Here is a 12,772-nt window from a genome sequence, read left to right as displayed (position 1 = left end):
GCACTGCTGACAGGCGCGGCAGCCCTGTACCCAGGCCGCCACGTCTTGTGCCAATTTGGGCCAGAGATACTGGCGACGCAGGGTCTCTCGAGTGCGTCGTTCCCCATCGTGGCCCCCAAGTGGGTGGTCATGCACCAGCCGTAGCAGCGGGGGCGCACCTGGGCAGGAACACAGATACACCCCGGCTGGCCGGCCTTGGTTGACTCCCGTACCACTCCGTTCTGCACGCACAACCGGGCATACAAACCGCTCCAGGGTCCTGGTAGGGCGCTCTTTTCCTCCCGCAGTGCCGCCTCCACTGCCGCCAGATCGGGATCTCGCTGCTGGGTCTGTCTCAGCTGCTCGTCGTTCAGGCCCGGGAAGGCGCAGCCAACGTCCTCCTGGATCCGTCCGATCAGGGCGGGGTGATCCGCCGGATCCCGAGCCGTGGGTCCCGCGCTTGCCGGGCGGTCGACGGGATCCTCGGTGCCACCTGTGAGGGTCTCTGTGGTGCACACTGCACTCTTTTTCGCTGGGGGGGGGTCAGTGGCCGCGGCCCCTCGGGGGTCCGTTGCCTGCCGGCAGCGTCCCCCCGTGAAACACGGGCAGGCCTCCTCCGCCCTTGTCTCGGCGTACACCGTGGGCCGCCTCGACAAGGCGTCCGCGTTTCAATGCGTCCGGCCAGTCCAATACTCGATTTGCAGGTTGTACTCCTGCAACTGCGCCAACCACCGGGCCATCTGCCCCCGCGGCTCCTTGAATGTAAGAAGAAACTGCAGAGCATAATGGTCAGTGCGTACGCGACATTTCCTGCCGTACAAATACGGCCGGAACTGCTCACATGCGAAAATCACGGCGTACAACTCTTGGCGGGTCACGCAATAGTTAAGCTCGGCCCCACTCAAGGTCCGGCTGGCGTACGCGATTACTCGTTCCGTCCCATCCTGTACCTGTGACAACACCGCGCCCAGCCCGCTGCTGCAGGCATCGGTGTCCAAAATAAAATCGGTGGTAAAATCGGGGAAAGCGAGGGTGGGGGCGTGGGTGAGGTGGTCTTTGAGAGTGGTGAAGGCCATCTGGCAGGCCCCCGTCCACTGATAGGGGTGCTTAGGGGAGGTGAGTTGGGTGAGGGGGCGTGCAATCTCGCTGAATCCCTTTACAAATCGACGATAATAGGTGGCGAGCCCCAAAAATGATCTGATCTCCGTCAGATTCCTTGGCCGTGGCCACTCCACTACGGCGCGTACCTTCTCCGGATCGGTGCGCACGCCTGCCTCGCTGACGCGATGCCCGAGGTACCCCACCTCGCGTTGTGCGATGTAACACTTACGGGGCTTGAGCTTGAGATGAGCCGCTCGCAGTCACTGGAACACCTCTCGTAGCCTGGACCAATGCTCAGACAAAGATCTACTGAACACGATCACATCGTCCAAGTAAATCAGGCACTGTTCCCATTGCAAACCCCGCATCACCAACTCCATCAGCCGCTGGAACGTCGCGGGCGCATTGGTGAGTCCGAACGGGAGTACTCGAAACTCGAATAGTCCCATCGGGGTGGTGAATGCAGTTTTCAGCCGATCCTCCTCCGCCATCTCCACCTGCCAGTACCCGGACGCGAGATCGAGGGTGGAAAAATATCGCGCTCCGGCGAGGCTGTCAAAAGTGTCGTCGATGCGGGGTATGGGGAAGGCGTCGCCGAGCGTGACTGCGTTCAGTTTACGGTAATCGACGCAGAACCGGGTTGACCCATCCTTTTTCGTTACTAGTACCACTGGGGCTGACCAGGGGCTCGCCGAGGGCTGAATTATGTTATCGCGAAGCATGTCCCCAACTGCCTCTTTGATCTGGGTGCGTTTGGGTGCGCCCACTCGGTATGCAGGGAGTTTGATGGGTCGGGCTGCACCGGTGTCAATTTGGTGCTTAACAAGGTCGGTCCAACCCACGTCCGAGTCGTGTTCACTGAATACGTCGGCATACTCCCGCAGTAACTCGCGCAGCCGATCGGCCTCTCCCTTAGGTAAATCCGCCCATGGTACATGTAACGCGTCGAGCAGGGGAACGACCTCAGCTCGGGGAGTCGGGCCGACTCACCAGGCCAGGTCCTGGTCACCCTCAGGACGACCGGGGTCCTCAGCCCAGAGTGCGAACACCGAGTCGTTAGAGTAGCGTGCGTGCAGGAGGTGTACGATGGCAATCGGGGTGCGCCGTCGCAGTATCGCTGGGGTACTGTGGGGGTTAAACATCCGCAAAAACAATCGGTCCCCATCTGCGTTTACCAACGTGGCGGATCCCACGACCCCATACCGTTTTGCCAACTCCGGGTGAGGAGTTAGCATTACCTCCCCTGATGGTCGGAGCGCGGGGTCGGTGGGGGATGTTGCCACCGGCACCAGCATCTCGGTGAGCGGGCCGATGGTGACTGCCATCGCCAGGATAGCGGCCACAGGTGCAAAGCGGAGGCGCGTTGGTTCTCGTCCCAGGAACGGTATCCGCTCGCCGTTGCTCTCCATGGTGGCGCATCGCTGGCGGGGTTGCACGTTGAGTCCCAACCGTTCTAGGAGGTCGGTACCTGCGATACACTCGTGACACAACGCACTCGACACGTAGAACTCCTGGGTGCACACCTGGCTGCCTATGCGGACCTCTAGGGTGGCTCTTCCCAGCAACCCCATTCCGGCTCCGCTCGCCGTGTGCAGCGCGCGGTCCGGGGCCTGCAGGTGACGCACGTCGACCCCGATCGCGCTGCAGTGCGCTGCGCTCACGAGCGAGGCCACCGCCCCCGTGTCCAGCAGGATTCGGGTACGCACTCCGTTTACCTCCCCTTCCACCAGCGACGTGGCCCCCGTGATCCCCGCCACCAGCTCCCATAGCCAGTCGCCAGGAGTCACCGTTTCCGTGGGCGTTGTTGCTGGAACCTGTGTGGAGATCACTCGCTCGCCATTATCACTACAGCTTGTTTGTGTCGGGGCTACATCGAGTTCACCCCCCGGTGGTCCCCTCTATAGGGGGGCCTTAGTGTTTGACCTAAGCCCTTGTCTAGCTCGGGCGACCTGAGGACAGTCCCTCCTGAGATGCCCTCGCCAATCGCACACATAACACGTCCGGGGAGGGGTGGCGGCTCCGTAGTGGGTCCCCTGCCCGCTCCCTCTCCCTGTACGCAGTTGTTCCAACTCGGACTCTAATTGGGATACCTTCCTGACCAGCCCCCCTACTGTGGAGTGTAGCTCACCCATCTCAGACTGAATGGTAGACTGTAGCTTGGCCATATTTTGGCTAATTTTATCGTTTACTTGGGTTATCATATCTCCCATGCCGGCCTGTAACCCGGCTACCCACCCCGGGGTTGTCTCGCTGGGTCTCTGATGCTCCCTTGCCCGTCCCCTTACCGCCCATGGTACATGTAACGCGTCGAGGAGAGTAGGCTCGCTACGGGGCACTCTCGTCCCCTATCTCGAGGCTGCGCGCGCTCACCCGAGAGTTTCTCGCATTTGCGGGCGCGCTCGATGAGGGTGTTAAAGGAGAGGCGTGCACCGTCGACATTTGGCTGCCACCACGGGGTGTGTGCCAAATATCGCTGGATTTTACCGGCGGCGAGGCCCTCAATTATTTTTGCCTCGTACTCTGGGTACGCGAGCTGGGTCAACATGCGTACATCCTCGGCGTAATATCGTAGATCCTCGCCGGGTTGGCGGCGGCGTGCCTCTAAGGCCGTCTGCGCATCCTCCTCGTCATAGGCGCCGAAGCGCCGTTCGAGTTCGCACATTAATTTTTCCCACTGAGTTTGTGCGCTTGCGGGCAAAGCTTCCACAAAGTCAGCTGCTCGCCCATCTAAATGCAGCTCTAACTGCTGCAACGCCTCCTCATCTGACCACCCATTAACTTTTTTAGCCCCCCTGATGCTGCGGGCAAACGATTTCCATGATGGAATTCCTTTCCCCGTAAATATGCATTTGATTTTAATCTGGGTTGGGGGGTCTCTCTCCCTTGGGGGCGCGGGGGATTGTCCCGTTTCTGACACCAATATGTGGGGGCCGTTGGCCCCCGGGGTCCCTCCCGCCTGCATCCCCTATTCCGTTTACGTTACCCCACCTCCCTATTACCCGCTACGGTTTCGCCGGCATTCGAACGCGACGCCCCTACTGTTACAGCCTCGCGCCGCGCTCCCACGCTGCGAGCATACGTGCGCACAGCATCATCAATCAAACGCCACACTCCCCCTCTTTACACCGCTACGTACAGCTCTCGCACACTGCGAGCGTGTGCCCGTCTATAGCCCTGTGCGGCACTCGCCTCCACGTCGAATAACCACGTTACCAATGCGCATCCGTATCCGACACGTAACGAACGTATGCGCACTCACGCACACAGCTCTCCGCGGCACTCACTCACCACTGAATGCTCGCGTTATGATCGCGCACCTGTATCACACACGGAGTGAACACACGCGACACCCACTCTCGCACCGCTCTGCGCAGCGCTCCCCCGAGGCGAGCCGCAGCACTACAGAACCACTGTGTACACACGCTCACCCACGCGCTCAGCTCCGCGGCTCACTCACGTGGCGAACCACTGTGTACACCCGCGCACCCACACGCTCACACTGCTCGACAAGATCACGCGAGGCCACGCTTCGCTATTAATGATTTATTATCTGCTACCTGGTAATTGATGTTAAATCAGTGAGTCGACGAGGCTGGCCTGTTCCACTAAACCTGTACCTATTCCCTATCTATCGGCTATTATCCTACTTCACCTCCCCACTCACCGTCAAGTGTCCACGGCGGTCCGCTGATCCTTGTGCTAACAGCGTACCTCGGTGCGTCGCACGGACGTCCGGGTCGCTGGCTGGAGCTGCTGCTGGTCCTCTGGCGCTGGAGACAAGAGAGCGATTTCCCCTTTGCGCCCCCTATTTATCCTCCCTACCTCAAAGGGATGCGGCTCTGAACAATGGGCTCGCGCCCCTCTGGCACGCGCACAGCGGTTCTGGTGATCTCGTCCTCGCAGCGTACCGCGGTGTAAATCCTAATTAATCCCTTACCCTCCCTAACAATGGGGCCTGCGCGCTCAAGCACGCGCACCACGATTCCGGGCGCCTGTGATATGCTAATCAATGTGCGGCGTTGAGCAGCGCAAATTCCAATCAATCCCTTTCTCACGCAGGCCCCCATTATTGAAGTTCATGCGGCGGTGTCCATCACCCCGGCTCGCTGCTGAAGTTAAGCGCGGAGCTTCCGCATGTCCCCACCACCTGCCCTATCAATTGCACACCCTAAACTACGCCGCCCCGTCTCTCCTCTGCCTGCCTCGTCGACCCGTGGGGGTGTGTGTGGGGGGGAATGCGCCTCAACCGCGGTGGCCGAATGCCCCACGCCGCGACCATACCATATTAAGGTCGGTCGCAGCGCCGCGGCGCAACGTAGCGTCGGGGGAGGTCGTCCAATTTCCTGATCGCCGGAAACCGTGAGAGTTAATCCCGATAAGGGTTTCTCGGATAAAAACCGGTCGATCAGGTGATCTCCCCTTCCAGCTCTATGGGTGGGGGAAAATGCGTGCGGGTGTGTTCATGTGAGGTGAGGTGAGGGGGACGAGGGGTTGGCTCCGTTGCTTGGTGGTGGCGAGGCCGCAGATGGGGCGCCTGCTGAACGGCTTCGTGGTGGCGGCATCACAACTCACCACACACTCTAACAATCTGTTGAGATGAATACAACTCAGGTCGCAGGAGTCTTCGTGTATTATCCCTATTGTAATAAAAGACTTGACCACGATCTCTGGCTCAGTGTCCTTTATTCGGTCCGTACTGCGTTCCCACACGGCTGTCTCTCTTATTCTCTCAGTGCTGGTTCCGATGTCACTCCAGTCACCATCAGCAGCCCCGCTGCTGTTCTTGTCGCTCTTGCAGCCCCACAGCAGCTCCGCTACTGTACTCTCACACAGCTCCCTTGGCTGTTCCTGCTGCAGCTCTGACAGCCTCGTGCTGTCTCGCCTTCTCGTCGCTCCTGCGACTCTTGGCAGCCACCCCGCTGCCCCTCACACACAGCCTTACTGCCTATCTCTATCTGCAGCTTTACACCTCCCAGTAGCTCCCTACTGTTCCCGAGGTTGGCTCCCGCTTCGACGGTGCCCCCTCGGCTCGTACGCCCGCGTGGCCCCACACCTTTCCATTCACACCCCGACTGCCTTCTCTTTCCGGTTTACCCGCTTAAGGACCCCAACCTTTCACCCACGTCACCTGGCTCCGCCTCCTCGTGACGTCACATCCGGAAGGTCGCTTTCGCCCGCATTACACCACCCTCCCCCATAGAAAAAACCCAGCCGACCTCGGCTGAACAATACCAAAGCGTAATGCGGTGAACCGACCTTCCCCCTTAAAGGACACTAAGCATGCAATATAACAACAAGAACAACAACACAAGTAACATCGACGAACGTACGAAAGCATGCGATAAATACGACGGCAAGAACAAGAACAATAACAACATACAATCAACGAAACGTAAGCGATTTGGAACGAGTGCGGGTCGCCGGCCCGTCCCGGACGGTCGGCGGCCCACTTGTAGAACGGGGACGCGATGGAACACGAGGAATGACAGGGGGTAATTCCCCTGCTGCGATTGGAAGTCCACCGACGTCTCGTGTCCCTGACGAATCAGTCTTGGTCGTATTCCGCGAATGCGCCTGCAGCGGGGTCGGAAGGGTCGCCGGGCTTGAAGGTCCCGCAGCCCTGGCAGGCGCCTTCCGAACAGGCCCACTCCTCCCCCGCGGTGTCACGGTCGGCCTGTCTGGAACAGGTACGACAGGCGCTCTAGCAAGATCAATGGACGCAGGCGGGGAAGAGTCAGAGTCAGCAGCAACAGACCCCGGCAAGGCAACATTGGGAGATGACGCATCACGTAGGGGAGCAACATATGGTTTTAACCGCGACGTATGAACAAACCAACGGCGAGACCCAATCTGAACGCGCGCCGACTGTGGATTGGGAACCTCAATGAGGCGCACAGGACCATGCCAAGGTTTGTGCAATTTAGGAGAGGTCCCCGGCCGCACCTGCGGGCAATGGAGCCAGGCCAGGTCTCCCACCTTCCAGGGGCACTCCCCCTCAGACCGCCGAGCATACCGCTCGTTCCGGGCCTGGGCTTTGGCCGTAGCCACGCGGGCGTTTTCCCGCGCCTCCGTAACCCGGCGAACCGTGTCCTGAATGTATTCAGGGAGTGGTTTACGAGGTCCCTTCACCCCAGTACCCAATTGCACATCCACCGGAGGCACGTTTTCCCGACCATACATAAGGTAAAACGGCGAATACCCTGTAGCCGCATGAGGCGTCATCCTGTACGCCGAAAGCACTCCGGGGATGTGCAGATCCCAATCTGATTGCTGTTCACTCACAGTATGGCAAAGCATGGCAGACAATGTCCTGTTCAGCCGCTCAACCATACCATCCGTCTGCGGATGGTATGGAGATGTCCGTATTTTCTTAGTCCCAAGGCCTGCGCACACTTCAGCCAATAATTTAGAAGAGAAATTTCGGCCCTGGTCCGTGAGGAGTCTCTCAGGCGCCCCCTTGTCCATAATGTACCCAAACAAAAAGGCGTCGGTGATGGCCGCGGCCGACTGATTGGGCAACGGCCAGGCCATCGGCCAACGGGAGAGATACTCAACCCCTACCAGCAAATATTTATTTCCCCTCGCCGATGGTGGGAAGGGTCCCAATATGTCCAGTGCCACCAATTCATTGACTCGAGACACCTGAATCGACTGGAGAGGCGGCACGTAAGGATGTTTAGGCGGCTTACGCCGGGCGCATTCAGGGCACGCGCGCACGTGCCCTACGACATCTGTCGCCATGCCGTGCCAAAAATAATGACGTTGTAACGTCAACAAAGTCTTCTGCACCCCTAAATGCAATAGTGTGTCACAATGGAGAGTTCTAATCAACTCAAATCGCAAGGACGTTGGTACCACCACACGCCAGCTTTCCTGGAACCTTTCTTGCCACATAAGCAGACCATCTCGGAGAGCGGTTCGCGGCCCCACAGCCGAACTCGGACTCCCATTGTCCCTCATAGACCGCTTCCGCATGGACAACAACGACTCGTCCATCATCTGTTCCCGAATCCAGACAGACCGCGGCAGATTCAAAACCCCATCAGTCGGTCCCGGTTCCATCGGAGTATCCGACTTCCCGACGGCCAACGTAAGCGGCTGAGGGGGGTTCAGAATCGGCGAACACCTATGCGTCCCCGACGCACATTTACAAGGGGCGCGCCCTGGTAATCTGGAAAGTGCGTCAGCGTTCGCATGGCGCACTCCCTTCCGATGTTGAATTTGGAAGGAAAATTCCTGCAGCGTGTCCAACCAACGAGCCCACTGTCCCGATGGCTGGTCCATTTTGAGTGCATATTGCAAGGCCGCATGATCCGTACGCACAATAAACGAACGACCGTAAAGGTACGGTCGAAATTGGCGTAGGAAAAAAACAACCGCCAAAAGTTCTCTACGAGTGACACAGTAGCGTGTTTCCGCAGGCGACAAGACTCGGCTACCATACGCCACGACGCGCTCTACGCCCCCTTTAGACTGTGATAATACCGCCCCAATACCTGTGTCACTCGCGTCCGTATCAAGAATGAAAGGGCGATCAAAATCGGGATAATCCAATGTCGGGGCCGTAGCCAATAGATCACGCAGACTCCGAAAGGCCGCCTCTTCCGGCTCTCCCCAAACAAATTTCCGTCCTTTACCCGTAAGGAGATGCAAGGGCCTCGCAATCGTCGCAAACCCCGGCACAAATCTTCGGTAATACGAGGCAAATCCCAAAAACCGCCGAACATCCCCCACGGAGGCCGGAGTCGGCCAATCCCGGACGCACGCCGTCTTTTCCGGATCCGTGGACACCCCCTCTGCACTCACAATGTGCCCCAAATAACGGACGGACCGTTGCAGTAGGTGGCATTTCTTTGGTTTGAATTTCAAATTGGCAGAGCGCATCCTCGTGAACACTGTCTCCAGCCGCGTTAAATGTTCCTCGAATGTGCGGCTGAACACAATAATATCGTCCAAATATATAAGACACGTCTCCCACTGCAACCCCGTCAAAACGAGCTCCATCAACCTTTGAAACATAGCAGGGGCCGCATTCAATCCCATCGGGAGGCAGTTGAATTGAAATAACCCCTGCGGCGTACGGAATGCGGTTTTCTCCCGTGAGGACTCGTCAAGGGGAAGCTGCCAAAATCCCGAAGAGAGGTCCAGTGTGGAAAAGAACTTAGCCCCCGACAATGCGTCAAGGGAGTCGTCCATACGCGGCAGGGGGTACGCATCTGCCACCGATATCTTATTCAATTTCCGGAAATCAACACAAAATCGCAAGTTGCCATCCTTTTTCTTAACCAAGACCACAGGAGCGCCCCATGGGCTGTTAGATGGCGATATAATGTCCGCAGCCAACATGTCTTCCACCGCCCCCCGAACGTGTTCTCGCTCCGCTGGACTCATTCGATGCGAATTTAACCGAATAGGGGCAGCGTCGCCCGTCTCAATGTGATGGGAAAGCAACGATGTGCGTCCCAAATCCAAATCGTCGGAGCTGAACACATCCGAATACGTCAGCAACAATTTACGCAGCGCATCACGTTGCCCCACGGACAGGGAAGAATTTTCGTCACATAAGGTAGCGATCCAACGATTATCCGAACCCCTTGACTCGGAAACACCAGCGACCACTCCCCGGCGATGCGGACAATCGTGCGTCGCAAACGCCGTAGTGGCATGTGCCACAACCGTACCGGCCGGAACACGGATGTTTTCCACCCCCGCATTAAGCACCTGTAAAACCGGTAATTGATCCGGCCGGACGATGGTCTGTGCCCCAACTAACGCCAATCCTGTTGTTATCGTGGCGGATGGCGACAACAAGACCCCTACTGCTCCTAGCCGATTGGGCAGGGGCTTCCGATACCGCAAGGGTATAAGCATCTGTGAACCAGGTGGGATGTCCACAGATGCGACGGACAGCGCCTGCACCTGTACGGCCGAAGCAGGTCGCCCCCAGGGCGACGGCAGAAACGAGATTCGACGGCCCCCCGGCAATTCAATACAATTTTTATTGATTTTAATCAAAATGGGCATCTTAGCCAAAAAATCCGTGCCTAGTAAGCAAGGAACCGCCAAAGATCTCGATATTAACACAACGCCCGAAGCCGACACATCCCCAATAGATATCTTAGCATCCACCTGGCCCACGATACCCATACTACCCCCGTTCGCAGCGACGCAAGACCCATAAACCGGACGCACAGCCCCCGGCGGAATGCCCAACAGATGGAAAATGACATCCGATATAATAGTCGCAGACGCTCCCGAGTCGACCAAAATGCGCACGTCCACACCTTGTATAGACCCCGGTACAGTGGACGAACCCGTAGCGGCCGCGACAACTCTCCGTGCCAATTTGCGCCACTGCGTAACTGAATGACAAGGCCCCGTCGATGGCCTTTCTTTAACAACAACAATAGGATCGCGCAACAAAGGTGGTGGGTGAGGTGTAAAGCCTTGCCGAGTGTCTGGTGCGTGCCGACATGCCTGTTTCGGAGGTCCCTTGGTCGGCTTGTCCGGTGTTGTGGGCTCCTGCTGCGGCGGACCCGGGAAGCGGGCCCAGCAATCTTTGGCGTAATGGCCCCTACGGCCGCAGCGGAAGCAATCGGCCTCGTTGCGCCGAAGCGCAGGTCTTGCATCCCGGCGGCCCCGTCCCGATGGCGTAGCGCGCGGCCCCGGCCTTCCGCGTCCCGACCATGGAGAGGAGGCGGCCGTCAGCTCCCGAGGACCCCGCTCATCCGGCACATAGATCGCCCTTGTGGGGTCCCACCCCATCGCGCCTCCTTCCTTGACGGGCCCACCCGTCCATGCCGCCACTTGCTTCCAGCGACGGAGATTAAACTGCGCATCCAGACACTTTGCTGCCGCCCGGGACGTGAGCTTCTCATGCCCACACACAGGCATGGGGATCCCCAGATCCCGAGACAGCTCCAGCATTTTTCCCAATATGAGAGGCTCAAGCAGATCCTGTGGCGTGTCAGGATATGCTGCCATGGCCAGCTCCAACACCGCACCCCTGAACGCCACGGGCGATTCTTCGGGTGCTCGTTGTCGTTGAGCGAATCGCCGATGCGCGTCGTCAGGTGGCTCATAGGCGTCGGCCATTTCCTCAAAAACTCCACATAAAGTCTTCTTCTTATCGGCCGTTATGGAACGGAAAAATCGAACAGATTCGTCGTCCAGTAGAGTCGGCAACACTTCCAAAGCCTCCGCATCGGTCCATCTTGCTGAACGAACCGCCGCCAAAAATCGGCAGGCGAAAGCGCTCCAATCGCCCCCGATAGAGAAATCCTTAACTGTAGTAAGGTGGCGACTCCGACTCCTCTTTACGCCGTCTTCCAATGATGGTTGTTCTGGAGGCAAATTCAAAATGGCGTCGGCCCGCGGCGTGGCCAAGATGGCGGTTTGGCGCCGCGGAGCGCGCAAGATGGCGTCTTCTTGCCGCGTGGCCAATGGCGGCGGCAGGGCAGGCAACGTGGCGGCCCGTGGAGCACCTTCTCGTTCCGTCGTCGTCCTTGGCGTAACGAGGTGACATAGATGCGCCAGGACGTCCTTGAGTGTCTCCAGTTGTTCTGCCACCTGTTGCCATCTTTGCTCAGCGTCCGATGTTGTTGACGGACCCGCCATCGCGCCGACATCTTCCACGCCCGTCCCCGTGCTCGCCTCAGCAGGGCTCTCCTCCACCACCCCAGCAGAATCCGTGGTCGGAGGGAATTCGTCGTCGTCGGACGAAGAAGCCGATGCTGGCGCCGGGGGAATTTTCTTCCTTACTTGCTTAGACATGCCGTTTCACTTCTGACCCCAGTGTAATAAAAGACTTGACCACGATCTCTGGCTCAGTGTCCTTTATTCGGTCCGTACTGCGTTCCCACACGGCTGTCTCTCTTATTCTCTCAGTGCTGGTTCCGATGTCACTCCAGTCACCATCAGCAGCCCCGCTGCTGTTCTTGTCGCTCTTGCAGCCCCACAGCAGCTCCGCTACTGTACTCTCACACAGCTCCCTTGGCTGTTCCTGCTGCAGCTCTGACAGCCTCGTGCTGTCTCGCCTTCTCGTCGCTCCTGCGACTCTTGGCAGCCACCCCGCTGCCCCTCACACACAGCCTTACTGCCTATCTCTATCTGCAGCTTTACACCTCCCAGTAGCTCCCTACTGTTCCCGAGGTTGGCTCCCGCTTCGACGGTGCCCCCTCGGCTCGTACGCCCGCGTGGCCCACCTTTCCATTCACACCCCGACTGCCTTCTCTTTCCGGTTTACCCGCTTAAGGACCCCAACCTTTCACCCACGTCACCTGGCTCCGCCTCCTCGTGACGTCACATCCGGAAGGTCGCTTTCGCCCGCATTACACTATGATGGCCGACTCATCCCAGAAAAATAAAACTACCGGGCAAAGAATCCGGAATTTCTTGCATTCAAAGCGAGAATCATACCCCGAGATCAACAAGCTATCTTTGTGTCCACATAACGCATAAATACGAGTACTTGTATACGAGGCTTCATGTAAAAATCATAACTTTTGAATAGTAAACTGACAGAGAATAGGACAATGAGTCAAGAATTTGCCCAGCTTGAGTCAGGCACAAAACCCTTTCAATGACGCGATTTCTTGAATTGCTTATTTTACACTAATTTAGATTTTAATCATGATATCATCATTGGTGTCAAGTTATTATCATGATATAAAGGCAATTGCTAATTTATTGA

Source organism: Lampetra fluviatilis, chromosome 24 (genome assembly GCF_964198595.1).
Source record: "Lampetra fluviatilis chromosome 24, kcLamFluv1.1, whole genome shotgun sequence".
Classification (NCBI taxonomy): domain Eukaryota; kingdom Metazoa; phylum Chordata; class Hyperoartia; order Petromyzontiformes; family Petromyzontidae; genus Lampetra; species Lampetra fluviatilis.
The sequence above is the reverse complement of the archived record's forward strand: the minus strand, read 5'-3'. Positions refer to the sequence as shown.